The following is an 11,271-nucleotide window of genomic DNA, read 5'->3' as shown; positions in this document are numbered from 1 at the left end:
GTTGATGTGTTCTTGTTTTTGATTTTATTTCTGGTGGAACCACGAATTTCTACACTATAAAAACAGCTTATTGAATCTACTCAATAGAATTGAGGTAAGAGTTGGAACTCAGTTTAACTGAATAAATTTTAACCAATATTTGGTGCACATAATACCTAAGATTGATAGCTATAATATATGAATATCTCCTTAAAACTTCTAAACAGATTTTATGACTTATATCTCAATAAAAATGAGTAATATTTACAGGGTTTTTTTGTTTTGTTTTGTTTTTGAAACGTGATGGATCTGTTTTTGTAAATCTTTAGCTTCACACAATAATAATTTGTATGTCTTTCACTCTCCAGTGAGGTGCAGCCATGGTATTGTGGTAAGCCTGAGCAGCTCATTGTGAGAAAACGACTTACATGGGAATTAGGACGGGCTCCTTAATTGAGCTTAGGACACCTGTCATGTGGAAGTTATACCCATTTCCACAAGCAGAATTTAACTTACTGTGTAGGTAACTTCACTCATGGTGCATAAGTGTCTACCACAAAAGCAACTCTTAACACCAGCAACATGTGCAAAAGAATCTTCAGTGATTACTGCAAAACAAACATCAGAGCACATTTAAAAAGTATTTTTAACTTTTAGACCAAAAGGAAGGAACCCAAGGAAATGCTGGGGAAAATATGCCCATTTTTTAATCCAGTGCAGTTTTTTTCTTATTGTTTTTTGTTTGTTTGTTTGTTTGTTTTGTTTGTTTGTTTGTTTGTTTGTTTGCTTCAAATTGAGAATCTATTTCAGCTAAGGTAAAATAAAAATCAGTTGTAAAACTCTCATCTTAAGTTTAGCTTGCACAAGTTTAAAACCTAAATGAGCTATCAAATGAAGCTTTTTGAACCTTGAAATCTGTTTCAAAATGACAAGGAATGTCAAGTCACTTCATTAAAGAAAGTTAGAGTATTTAAGTTCCTAAGCACTTTATTTGAATTTACGAATACGTTACAGTTTACGTGTTTTAAGTTCACATCTAAATCTAAACTTTACAACATTGGCAATGTACCATCCCATAATTATATAAATCTTATTAAAAAACAAACTTAAGATATGCATTACTGTAACCAAAATATCAAGCATTAAGTTTGTTTGGAGGAAAAAAACAAGACAATTGTTGGCATCCAACATTAAGTCACCACTCACTCTGTCCGAAATAAAAATAGAATACTACATGTCTTAGACACATCATTATGATGAATGCTTTGGTGAGGTGCATACACATTTCATTTCACATTTGTTGCAAATGTAGATGGCCAATGTATTTATCTTTTAATTTTGGTAAAATTGTACTAAATAGTCAATCATAAGCATGAAAAGACTTTGCTAGAAGCACACTTTATCCTTATTGGCTCACAAATAAACTGTGAGAGCTACTTCTTCAACACAGCATGACTCAGTAGTATGTCAATAATACAGCCACTGTAATGCTAGTATTGAAGGAGAAAATCTCAGTTTCTTATTTGTGAGCCAATAAGGATGCAATTTTTTGAAGGATACAGATTGTATCAAAGTTTAATCATGCTATTGATTGACAATTTAACAAATCTTTACCCAAAAAAGGAGAAAAAAATTGGGTAAGCAGAAAAAAATCACAAATTTTGAAATGACATGTCATTTCCTTTTGTTTACATCATCTGCCATTTCAATAAAAAATAAAAAATACATAAATAGAATTATTGAAGTCTGATTTTTAAACCAGCTGAAGGTACAGGAAACAGTGAGTCCAGCATATGAACACATAAGACTGCTTTTACAATTCAACAGTTTTCATAGAATTAGCTGCCTAAACCTTTCAACACTGCAGACAGACATAAACATCTGCTCTTCCGAGCTCACAGCTGCTAGCACTGGCATGTAATGAGCCTTTAAGCTCTTACAGTTACATTGTAACCCATCATCAATGTCTTCTTCTTTCATCATCACAATACCAACCATCATCTCCTTTGTGTTAATGTCCTCAGCATCTGAAACCTTTTCAAGAGCAAATAGAGAATAAAATAGTATGTCATCTTTTTTTTCTAGGATGGAGTTTTTAAGGTGATACTGAAAAGGTCAAAGATGCCACATGTAAATACAGTACTTAATCGTCACTTCTGTTGTGAAAAAAATGTGTTTCAGACCATTCTCTAAATTAAACTTTCAATCAGTTCCTCTTGACTGTTTTTCACTCTTTATTTTATTATAATAGCAGTTTGAAATAGAAGATAAAATATCTCTAAGGTATCATTTTATTTAGAGATTGTTTGACCCATAAACACAAGCTAAATAGTGTGCAGATGAACTGATTAAACTTCAGTAGTGTTCTTGGGGTGGCCAGTTTGAAATGTTTAAAATTTTGTCCAACCCTTCCAAACAAAACAAAATCCTGTGCAAATTTAGAAGAACTGGTGTAAAAAAAATGTTGCAATGGTTTTACAGTATAAATTAGAGTTTTTTCTGACATAAAGAACAAGAAGGTATTTATTTTATGTCTCAATTAGTCATACATTTGATTTTCATTCTTGACAGAAGTAATAAGATTATTAAAAAAGTAACAACATGCCTCCATAGTCTAAAAAAACAGGAGGGATCTTTCTTGAGATGTGGAGCTCTGGTTTAGTTAGAGAGACCCAGCAGAAGAACTGGGAGAATGTCACACCAATTAATCCAACAACTGCCTCAGGAAAAAGAACAAGCAATGATGCATTGCACTTCTTGCAGTATAATGTTTTGGGTAGAATTTACAGGGGTTTTTTGTGCTGCAATAGTTAATGTAAAAAAAAAAAAAAGGAAAAAAAAAGGAAAACAAATAATACAGATTAAATGCACCCACTACAAAAAGCCATCATGCTTACTTTGTTTCTTTAAAAACAGTAGTTCAAATTATTTGATTTGATATTATTTGCTACACACAAACACCATTTTATATTGTACCAGAAAATAAAGAACACTGTTCTTTCTGTATGTGATCGGCATGTGGATGGTTTGCAGTGCTAGTGAGTGCTTTTTTAAATTGAATTTCCTTTGTTTGGACTTGTCATCTCATTTTAAAAGCATCTTCTTCTTTAGGAAAAGACAAAGACAGATGCAGAAGGAGGGAGAGAGGCTTAAAAATGCCCAGCAGAAGAACAATTTCTTCCAACCCAAAACTCACCTCTTCTCTTCCTCCTCCACCACAACCTACTCTTCTCTCACGTTGTAAATCCAAGTCACCTTCAACCATTACCAAACACTCAACACCAAAACAAGCCTTGGATTTGGACAAAATCACTGCCACTCATGAACCAGAAGACAGGAGGCAAACCTTCAGATGGTCTCGGGATCTCAGGAGCTCTCAGGGCTCAGGGCTGGACAGGAAGTGGGAGGGTGTGGCCCTGGAGCTGCACGGCTATGGCAGCAGGATGAGGTCAACAGTGTATCAAACTTCAGACATACCCTCAATGGTCAGGACAAAGAGACAACTGGAGCAAAGTGATAACAAAGGGCAGTTAGACCGGAATAAATTGAAGGCAACTTTTGTTTGACAAGCCTGATGTTCAACTGGCATATTGAAATCTAACATTGTCACAGTGACTCTGTGACCCTGCAGCTGCTAAAAAATGTATGTATCTGATGAGTCATATCAGATACAGATGAAAGGGCCAGAGTCAATAACTGCAGCTGCTCCTCGACTCCATCAAGGACTGCTATTAGACAGTGGGTGGGCGGGTATGAAATAAATTCGATGTTCTAATTCCAAATGCAATTCTCAGTATTTGTAATACAGTGATGGGAAGGAACTAAATACATTCATTCAAATCCTGTACTGAAGGAAACTCTGAGGGTGTTTTACACACACGGACAAAATTGTTGGTACCCCTCTGTTAATCAATCAAAGACCCACAATGGTCACAGAAATAACTTGAATCTGACAAAAGTAATAATAAATAAAAATTCAATGAAAATTAACCAATGAAAATCAGACATTGCTTTTGAACTGTGGTTCAACAGAATTATTTTAAAAAACAAACTCATGAAACAGGCCTCGACAAAAATGATGGTACCCTTAACTTAATATTTTGTTGCACAATCTTTTGAGGCAATCACTGCAATCAAACGATTTCTGTAACTTTCCACCAGACTTCTGCACCTCTCAGCAGGTATTTTGGCCCAATCCTCATGAGCAAACTGCTCCAGTTGTCTCAGGTTTGAAGGGTGCCTTCTCCAGACGCCATGTTTCAGCTCCTTCCACAGATGTTCAATAGGATTTAGACCAGGGCTCATAGAGGGCCACTTCAGAATAGTCCAATGTTTTTCTCTTAGCCATTCTTGGGTGTTTTTAGCTGTGTGTTTTGGGTCATTATCCTGTTGCAAGACCCATGACCTGCAACTGAGACCAAGCTTTGTGACACTGGGCAGCACATTTCTCTCTAGAATACCTTGACAGTCTTGAGATTTCATTGCACCCTGCACAGATTCAAGACACCCTGTGCCAGATGCAGCAAAGCAGCCCCAGAACATAATAGTTTCACAGTAGGGACAGTGTTGTTTTCTTGGTATGCTTCATTTTTGCGTCTGTGAACATAGAGCTGATGTGCCTTGCCAAAAAGTTCCAGTATTGTCTTGTCTGTCCATAGGACATTCTCCCAGAAGCTTTGTGGCTTGTCAACATGCAGTTTGGCAAATTCCAGTCTCGCTTTTTTATGATTTGTTGTCAACAGTGGTGTCCTCCTTGGTCGTCTCCCATGAAGTTCACTTTGGCTCTAACAACGACGGATGGTGGGATCTGACACTGATGAACCTTGACCTTGGAGTTCACCTTTAATGTCTTTGGAGGTTGTTCTGGGCTCTTTTGTTACCATTCGTCTTATCCGTCTCTTCAATTTGTGATCAATTTTCCTCCTGCGGCCACATCCAGGGAGGTTGGCTACAGTCCCGTGGATCTTACATTTCTGAATAATATGTGCAACTGTAGTCACAGGAACATCAAGCTGCTTGGAGATGGTCTTATAGCCTTTACCTTTAACATGCTTGTCTATAATTTTCTTTCTAATCTCCTGAGACAACTCTCTCCTTCGCTTCCTCTGGTCCATGTTTAGTGTGGTACACACCATGTCACCGTGTGGTTTTTTCAAAAAAGCTGGACCGGCACCTTATCTTGCGCTCCATCCCGCTCCAATTTCACTCCGGTACCACTCACACCATGCGTCTGAAGCATGTCTCACCCAGAATGCATCTGCAAGAATTTGTATCCGTGAAGCATCCCATGTTGGTGTCACTGCTCCTGCAGAGAGACAGCGACATCCAGCACGTCAGACTGGGATTTCCGCCGGAATAATCCGAGAGACTTGAGATGCCTGCACAGTGTTGATATACTACTATTAACACCATCATCATTTTTTAAAAACATCAGTATTTCCCAGTGTCTGAAACCAAGAAGATGGTAATGGTAATGCGCTTCCGTGTTTTTGTTGAGTGAGAGGTGAGTGATTTGAGTGGAGCGGGAAGAAACTTGAGTGGAAGGTGGAGCGATAATGAGCGGCGTGAATCCCCTCTGAGAGGACAAGCGGGCGCAAGGAACAGCTCTGTGAGCGAGGGGCAGGAAATCTTATCGCTCCACTCCGCTCACATGCCCTGGTGACTACTTGTCACCCTTTAAATAGGCCGACTGACTGATTACAAGTTTGTAGACACCTGTGATGCTAATTAGAGGACACACCCTGGTTGAACATGTCCCTATGGTCCCATTATTTTCAATCTTTTCTTGGGGTATCATCTTTTTTTTCCAGGCCTGTTTCATGAGTTTGTTTTTAAAAATAATTCTGTTGAACCACAGTTCAAAAGCAATGTCTGATTTTCATTGGTTAATTTTTTACTGAATTTTTATTTATTATCACTTTTGTCAGATTCAAGTTATTTCTGTGACCATTGTGGGTTTTTCTTTCATTAACAGAGGGGTACCAACAATTTTGTCCACGTGTGTATTTAAGCTTACTGGATTATTTCAAGGACTTTTACTTTGACTTTTACTGTTAATACTTGTTCTCCTACTCAACCACATTTTGCACACTTGTCCAACATCTATTATTCATTGCTACTGAACAAAAAGTCAAACAAAACATAAGTGTGTTGTCATTTGGAATGGAAATCCAGCTGAGCCAGCTGCAGCATGCTACAAAACTGTTCATGCATGGGAATGCCTTCATTATAGTTTACCAATAAAGTGCAGTGCAGTGTCAGCCACTGAAAATAATTACCCTTCAACTTGTTATAGAGTCATTACAGATTTTGGTTTTGGCTGCTTTTAGAAGGTACTGCCTCTATAATGACTCTGTGCCATCGTTGTTGTTAGTGGAATTTCTGCTGCTGCGCTTAGCTTAAAACCTTTATTGGGCCTCAGAGCCAAAGAAAAAAGAGCTGTGATGTAAAAAAAAAAAAAAAGAAAGAAAAAAATTAAGCCAAAGCTTTGCTTTCCTAGATCAAGGAAAATTTTGTGCAGTCAAGTGCCTGTTCTTTTAATCAACCCCACACAGTGGAAAAAGAGGCTTTGGTTAATGTTATCTTACTGACTCTTTCATCCTTTATAATTTTTCATTACTGTTGTAAGTATTTAACATAATGAAAAGAACACTAGTCCTGCTAACTTACAAACCATATTGCACTATATATTAAATCTTTATCAACCATAAGCAGTAACATTTACTCTGTACATCATATGTAAGCTGAAGGTCTATAGAAGCTGCATGTTTCCCTTTAAAGAACTTTCAGCCATTTTCCATGACATTACTAGGAGAAAAGGGTAATTTAAGGTGTTGCAGAAAAAAACTGTAGCGAAGTCTACTACATACATAACCTTGCAAAGCAGATGGATACGCCCATTTCCATGTTTCTAACTGGCAAATCCATCTTGCAAAGCTCCTGTCTGAACAGTTTGGGCTTGGTTAGAAAGTGACAGGACCAATCAGTGACAAGGACAGTACTTTCGGATTCGTGATGTAAGCAAGCAGCAATCATGGCGGAAGACATTAGCATGGATGCTGCTAAAACACCAGTTTTATCAGAACTCGATGACATTTCTTCTTTAAAAGAAGAACAAAGAACAGCATTGAACACAAAGGTCGTGTACTGACATGTCTACAGTCAACATGGTTCGAGTTATGCAGTTCTCTATGAAGTTTACTCCTCGGTAGTGGCACACCTCAGTAGTGGCTACGTCACATGGTTTGTTGCTCTGATCGGCCCCATAAAGATGCGACAGACAGAATGTCCATCCAATTCAATTACCCTCCGGGTTTTTTTTTTTTTTTTTTTTTTTCAAAGCCTCTGCCTTTTCCCAAATACTGTGTAAGAGAGGCTTTCCAAATGGATGTTTCACACATCCATCTGACCTGTTAGGTTACTACATAGAGTACTGGTAATCCAAAGACAACCTGACTTCAAGTTCTTAAGGAGGTCTCACTTCTTAACCCAAGGACCTCATCAGCCTGTGGGATATGAGTCCAGAATTTTTAGACAATGGCATTTGCATAGGCAGGGTGTCTTAGGATTCAAAACTAGGAATTTGAATCCTTTCTGTCTTGAAGGTGGAGTTAAAAAAAAACATGTGAACAAGGGACATTTTCAGACTTTGGGTCCTCAAGCTGTGTAAGTGCATAATTCTCCTAATACAACAGTGGTTCTTAATAGGACCCACCATCACCCCCCTTAAAGAGAAATCACAACCCAAATTTCCAAAAATGTCAAACCACTTGGATTTACTTAATGAAAAATTTTGCAGTTAGGACCTTAAATACAACAAAACATAGAAATGGAACAAAGATACAGAACAAATACAATGTTTTTTAAAGTGCATAGTTATATAACACATTTGATTGTACTCTGTTGCGTTATATGTTGTGTAAATTTGTGTTCTGTTGTGTACATTTTTGTTATCCTCTAGAAAACATTCTTTTAAAAGGGAGTACTGGCCCCCTGGGGAGGGTGGCAGAAATTTGGAGAGAAGAGATTGAAAAATGAATAAATGCTGTATAAAGGGCTTAACCACAGAATACCATCTGGGCATCCAAAAGCTGACATAAGCCTGCACAAATAAAGTATTGCCTTACTGCAGCAAGCAAGAATGACCGTAATGTGTCATGTTTATTATGATGAATAAATATCAAGAGAGATAGAAATTGTATATAAATACTGTTTGATTACTATTTACAACAATACATGAATAACATAATTATTTCATGTCAATCTAAAAAAGAAATAAGGACATTTCAAAAGGCTGTACACTCCATTTTATGGTAGTGTACAAGGAATGTTGCAAGAGGATGGGTCCCCATTATTAATGCTACACGAGGGTCAAAGTTTGGGAATCCCTGTGATATAGAGGACTAAACACAGCAGGAAAAACAGCCTTGTCCTAAGATAACAAGATAAATGATTAATGCTTGTATTGGTATTTCTCATTCTCCAACTGTCAATTAAGCTTCCCTTAGAAATAAAATTGACACTGATTTCCTCACTATGACTTTATCAGTAGTATAAGTAACTTTCCATTACTCCAGCAGCTTACTCAAGGAAGAAAATAAAATTTTGTTCTGTGCTCTTTTGTTATAACCATGTACACATAACAGAATATAATTGACACCATTAAAACTCAATCGCCACCATTAGCCAGTGTCCATTAATGTCACTTGTGTGGTTAATTACCTTCGCAGAGAACCTGTTGAGTAGGATCATAACTCCAGCTGAGTGTGATTCCAATGACTAAATAAGGCAGTGTCTCCCCATTGTTGTTTCCAAAAATTTGTGTCAGCCTCCACTGAATGAGTCTCCTATAAGAAAATAAAACTGCACTGCTGCTCCTTACAAAAAAGAAATGTTCCCTTACACTTCACATTATTCTTTAACCCCCTGGTATTTAAGGAAATAAAAGATAGCATTCGCTAGATATAAAGTATGCACGAAGAACATGATGTGCAGGAATGAATAACAAATATATCCATGTAACAATTCATCTTCAACATTTGTTGCAACAACCCTCTTAATATTTTTATCATTGTAAGTCAGTGTAAGTCAGACAGTGTACCTGTGATGGAGCAAGGTAAGCCCCATAAAGTTATTTATTCGGGGTCCACACAGTGATTGTCAATCAGAGCATAGACTTCCTTCAAGAACGCATCCCGCATGGTCCTCATTCCAAACTGGATGCTGATTGGTCTTGGCATGTTTGGTGTAGCAGCGTTGTTCTTCTTAACCAGGCGGTGGACTGTGTCCACAGTGTCCCGTAGACGTTCCACAGAAAGACACACACAACTCTAGTGAGTATCCCGATGATAATTTCCCTCGTATTTTCGCCATCCTTTTCTGGGAGACCAGTCAGCCGTAGGTTCCACCTCCTCTTGTTCCGAGCCTGTTCTTCACATGCATTCTTAAGCGTGACATTTATTTCCTGGAGCTCTTTAACTGTTTTTATCTGAAGCAGACCAATTTATTTCTGGTTCTCACTTGTAGCCACCGCATTTGCTTCAGTATGCTTCTCAAAACTTTTCAGCAATTCAGTTTGTTCATCCACTTTCCCAGTCAGCACCTGCGTGGAGAATGGCAGTGCTGATATTCTCCTCTCCCTTACTGACGTCCTTTCCTTTCATTTTTTTTTTTTTAGGATTTGGACTATTTGTAGGAGTATGGGACAGATAATCCTGCTGTCTTTGGGAGAGTTTTTATCTTCCTCAATGTCTTCAATGTCGCTGTCCCCACACGCCTCCTGGAGAGCAGTCAGATTGTAGTCATGGTCGGATGTCTTTCAACGTTCTCACTTTGTTCATAAAATGGTAAAGCTTTTGAAAAGTGTTTCTTTCTTGTAGGTTTTGGGTTCAGGGTTTGGGTCACGCATTTTCTGTTCCAGGTGGTTCATTGATTTGATGTAGTTATTTAATTCAAAAAAAAAAAAAAAAAAAAAACTTTGAAGAGGGGGTGGCTATTATCGGTAAATTTCAATTTTTGTGAATGTGGTATTTTCCCAGTACGATAAATAGATTTATGATAAATTCAAATTGTTTGTTTTGGTGATTGAAATTAATTATAATACTTTGATAATTGAGATTAATTACATCAGAGGTTTGTTGAGCTCGATGTCGAGCCCATAGATATCTATAAAACACTAGATACGCCAGCGCGCTGTAGCAGCCCGCTAAGCGACGTGCCTACCTGGCGGCCATCTTGGCAGGGGCGACGTTCTCATTAAACACAATGCATGTACATTGAAAATAAATCATAACTTGCTCATTTCTCAACTGATTTTCATGCGGTTTGCTTTATTGTCAACATCAAAATATGTGCTATTAATACAGAACAACATATAGAGAAAATATGTTTTTAGATCGAAAGATTTAATTGTAAAGGTAATCAAATAATCATAAATATTAATTTCTTTGTCTCTCTCTCTCTCTCTTTATATATATATATATATACATATATATATAAATATATATATACATATATATATTTATAGAAACAAACACACTGTGGAGATAGAATAGAAAAGAGTTTATTGCCATTTGTACAAGTTAGAAACAGGTACATTGAAATAGTTGTGCTGCCAAAAGCCACTTTGAGATCTCGGCGCTGCTGGACCAACTACTACTGCTGATATTGGCACTGCTACTACAACTGGTAATACTGTTACAAATGCTGATACTACTTTTATGACTTTAAAGGCTATTTATACTACTACTGCTGCTTGTGCAACTATACTACAGCTACTATTAATCGTCTGGTATTTGGCTGTCAAGCTGCTAGCTCGCGTTAGTGTTTTGCTAGTAGCCAGGTAGTCACTGAAGCTCTTAACAAGATTTAATAATGAAAAAAGAGCCAAAAACTATTTTTACCTACAAAAGTGTGGTGTAAGTGTCAAAATTCTATTTGATTTTGGTAATTTCCGGTGTCCGGCTTCCGCTGGTCCCTTGTGTTTGCGGTCAACTTATCTGTGTTCTCCCGAGGTTCCACCATCCCCCCACGGCACTGTGGAGAGTGTAATGAGTTTCTAATCAGCGCCTGCTTCAAGAGGCTGCCTCTCCCACTCCACAGTGTCAGAGTTTTGCAGACCACTCACCAGTGGTAACTCCTGCGCTTGACTCCTTTGATTCTAAGTATCCTCTAGTGAATATTTCCAGTGTTTTTGTGGACCTTTTACTTACCTGTGTTTTTTTTTTTTGCCTTCCAGTGCCTCACTCTTCACTCACCTGCCGCCCTGCTTAGCACTCTCTCCCACGAAGACTC

The sequence above is a fragment of the Cheilinus undulatus genome, linkage group 4 (assembly GCF_018320785.1).
Source record: "Cheilinus undulatus linkage group 4, ASM1832078v1, whole genome shotgun sequence".
Classification (NCBI taxonomy): Eukaryota; Metazoa; Chordata; class Actinopteri; order Labriformes; family Labridae; genus Cheilinus; species Cheilinus undulatus.
This window is presented reverse-complemented; position numbering follows the sequence as displayed.